This window comes from Rhincodon typus, chromosome 25, assembly GCF_021869965.1.
Source record: "Rhincodon typus isolate 14 chromosome 25, sRhiTyp1.1, whole genome shotgun sequence".
Lineage (NCBI taxonomy): Eukaryota > Metazoa > Chordata > Chondrichthyes > Orectolobiformes > Rhincodontidae > Rhincodon > Rhincodon typus.
Genome location: NC_063356.1, coordinates 4,677,218 through 4,681,015, shown reverse-complemented (window position 1 = coordinate 4,681,015; position 3,798 = coordinate 4,677,218). Strand labels below are relative to the sequence as shown.

The 3,798-nt window shown below is 43.3% G+C and overlaps 1 long non-coding RNA gene across 1 annotated transcript; it reads left to right on the top strand.

Moving 5' to 3' along the window:
• The first annotated feature begins 1,765 nt into the window (after nucleotides 1–1,765).
• LOC125486094 lies at nucleotides 1,766–3,744 on the top strand. The gene is made up of 3 exons (XR_007264780.1): nucleotides 1,766–2,316; nucleotides 3,631–3,632; nucleotides 3,734–3,744. It is a non-coding gene; the product is annotated as an uncharacterized LOC125486094 (long non-coding RNA).
• The last annotated feature ends 54 nt before the right edge of the window (nucleotides 3,745–3,798 follow it).

The window sequence follows — 3,798 nt, the reverse complement described above, 5'->3', positions numbered from 1 at the left end:
CTCTTGTCTCTTGTCTCTTGTCTCTTGTCTCTTGTCTCTTGTCTCTTCTGCCTCCTCCTCCCCCACCCCCACCCGATAACATGATGTCGACAATTCAATGATGGTAATGCCATTGACTGACTGTCAAGGGATGATGGTTACATTCTGTCTTTTTGGAGATAGTCGGTCATTGCCTGGCATTTGTATGGCATGCATGTTACTTGCCACTTGTCAGCCCAGTCCTAGATATTGTCCAGATCTTGTTGATTTTGAATGTGGACTGCTTCCGTATCCGAGAAGTCGCAAATGGTTCTGACCATTATGCAATTATTCAATATTCCCACTTCTGACTTTTTATGAAGGAGGGAAAGTAATTGAAGCAACTGGGCTTAAGACGCTATCCTGAGGAACTAAAGGACTGTTGTGACGCAGTGATGGTGCCCCTGCTTCTGAACCATGAGACCTAGGTTTAAGTCTCATCCACTCCAGCAGTGTGTCATAACATCTGAGCAGGTCAATTTAGAAAACAAATGTATCCTTTTGGAACTCCTGCAGAGATGTTCTGGAGGTGAGATAACTGACCTCCAGAAACCACAGCCATCTTCCTGTGTGCGAGATGTAACTCCAACTGACGGAGAGTTTGCCCCTGATATCAACTGATTCCAATTTTACTTGAGCTCCTTGAAGCCACACTGGGTCAAATGCAGCCTTGATGTCAAGGGCTGTCCCCCTCATCTCACCTCGGGAATTCAGTTCTCTTGTCCATGTTTGAACCAAGGCTGTAATGAAGTCAGCAGCTGAGGTCCTGGCGGAACCCAAACTAGGCAGCTTTTTGCTGAATGAGTGCTGCTTGATTGCACTGATGACTTTCATCGCCTCGCTGACGGAGAGTAGACTGGCGTGGTAAAATTTTCGAGAAATTTGTAGTTTGGGTTGTGGATGAGGTTGTAGATATGCTTGGCAAGCTGGTGTGTTTGATTGCAGACGTTTCGTCATCCTGCTGGGCAACATTGTCAGTGTGCCTCTGGTGAAGGGTTGGTGTTCTTTCCTGTTTGTTATTTATATGCCTCGGTTTTCTGGGGTGGTTGGTACAACTTCCGGTTTTGTTTCTCAGTGATTTGTACACCGGGTCTAACTCAGTGTGTTTTGTTGATGGAGTTCTGTTTGGAGTACCAGCCTCCAGGGATTCCCTGGCGTGTCTCAGTTTGGCTTGCGTGATTTATAGATGTGTTGTCCCAGTTAAATACATGCCCCTTGTTGCCCGTGTGTAGTGACACGTGAGAACCAGTCGTGTCTCTTGGTGGCTAGTTGGTGTTAGTGTACCTGTATAGTTGGTTTTCTTCAGGTTTGACCACGCTCACTAAACTTCCTACCATACGTCAAGGACATTTCAGAGATGGCCACCAAGACTACTCATCGTAGATTCATCATAGAATCCCTACAGTATGGAAACAGGCCCTTCGGCCCAACGAGTCCATACCGACCCTCAGAGCATCCCACCCAGACCCATTCCCCCTATAACCCACCTAATCTACACATCCCTGAACACTATATGGGCAACTTAGCATGGCCAATTCACCTAGCCTGCACATTTTTGGACTATGGGAGGAAACCCATGCAGACACGGGAAGAGCGTGCAAGCTCCACACACAGTTGCCCTAGGGTGGCATCAAACCCAGGTCCCTGGTACTGTGAGGCAGCACCTAGCAGGGTGACAAAACGTTTGCAACCAAACCCACCAACTCGACAAGTATGTCTACAACCCAATGGGATGGTAAATTGGCCAGGTTGGATTTGTTCATCTTTTTGTATACAGTACATATCTATGCAATTTTCCATATTGTTTGGTAAATGCCAGTGTTATAACCATAATGGAATAGCTTGGCTAGGTGAGAGGCAAATTCTGGAGAACAAGTCTTTAGTACTATTGCCGGAATGTTGTCAGAGCCCATTACTATCACGGTATCCAGTGCCTCAATCATTTCTTGATATCATGTGGAATAAATCAAATTGGCTGAAGACTGGCATCTGGACCAGATTATGACACTAGAAATATCACTTTTTTTCACTTTACTGATTGGCCAAACCCTTTAAGGCAAAATTGTATGAATAGAAATCAATTGATATTTAAAATTTAGAACATGAGTCTTCACTGATAACAGCCTGGCACTGCTGCTTATGTTTTCCTCCCAGGTTCCGATGATTCTGGTTGGCAATAAATGTGACTTGGAAGATGAGCGAGTAGTGGGCAAAGAACAGGGCCAGAACCTAGCAAGACAATGGAACAACTGTGCCTTTTTAGAGTCTTCTGCAAAGTCAAAGATCAACGTTAATGAGGTAAGGCTAGGTATTCTCTTATTTCAGCTTGTTTGATCGTGACCCAGAAAACTGCCTTATTTAGGATAATTGGTAATCTCCTGATAAAGAAGATGACTGAAGAGAGATCGGCAATTGTCACTGCACCTGTTTGGGTTGAGTCAAATGAAGCAGAGATTTGGGGAGTTTTGCTTTTTCTAACCAAGCTATACCTAGCCTTCAGAGTGCTTACAGCATTTAGAACAAACAATGGAAAGTTTTCCATTCACCAGCAATAGCTTCTGTTGACCTGAACATAATTCTTTATGACCATGCAAAAAGAAAAGTTCAATGCAAATTTAAGATCCCAATTGTCTTGCACAATATTGAGATGAACAAGTCCTCAACAGATAATGAGACTTTGTCAATACAGAGTGAACTTGCAGCCTTGGGAAGAGTAATGTCTAGTGTTTCTTTGTATTCATTCATGGGCTGAGGGTTTTGTTGGCTAGGCTGGCTTTTATTGCGCATTCCAGAAGGCATTTAAAAGTCAACCACACTGCTGTGGGTCTAGAGGGACGTGTAGGCTAGACCAGCTAAGGATGGCACTTTCCTTCCCTAAAGGATATTAGTGACCAGATGGGTTTTTCTGATATGACGACCATGAAACCGTTGCCAATTTAGACCCTTAATTCAGGTTTCTCTATTGCAGTCCAATCCCACCGTCTGCCGTGGCAAGATTTGAACCTGGGTCTCTGGATTAACAGTCCAATAATATCACTCGGCCATCACCTCCCCAGTGTGTCTTAAGAAGCAATACGCTCCATTTGTGTGCATTGACTTTTCAGTGAAAGGATATAAAATATTTTAATGTAGACTTAAATTGGCTTTGCCAAGTATTGTACTGTGGTCTGTAGCATGGGATAAAATAAATGTACCTGATGTTGATAAAGCAGCTGTGTGCCCTAGCAAGAAGCTGGGGTTTGCTGTCTCTTTTCATTCTAAGACCAGGTCATGTCAGCAAAGTCAATTTTTAACCATCTGTTCTGTGAACAGTGTGTGGATGCTAGTTCTGAATTTAACTCATCCTGTTTGAACTCTTGTCCCCTTCTCTGATCCAACAGTTGTAACTTTAAAAGGCTTTTTTTTCCCATTCCACTTATCATTGGTAACTCTGATTCCCCTTCACACACTTCCCCGTTGAGGGAATGTCTTTTTCTAACCTTTCCACTGACATTGACAACACAGTCACTACATAAAGCTGTCCCAGTGTATTGAATATGGTTGAATTTCCACTGTGTACTTGGCAAACGGTGTCTAAACCACTCAAAACCATGCTACTTTTCAGAAGCAAAGATGTGATTCAAATTTGCATTCATTTCTCAAAATATTCAGTGAACGAGTGCAATCAGGCAGCATTTTGCTGACAATACAGCAAAGAGACTTGCACTTTATGCAGCTTTTATGATTCTGTCTACAATTTAAAGTTGTAGGTAATACAATGTGGAACTGGAGGAACACAGG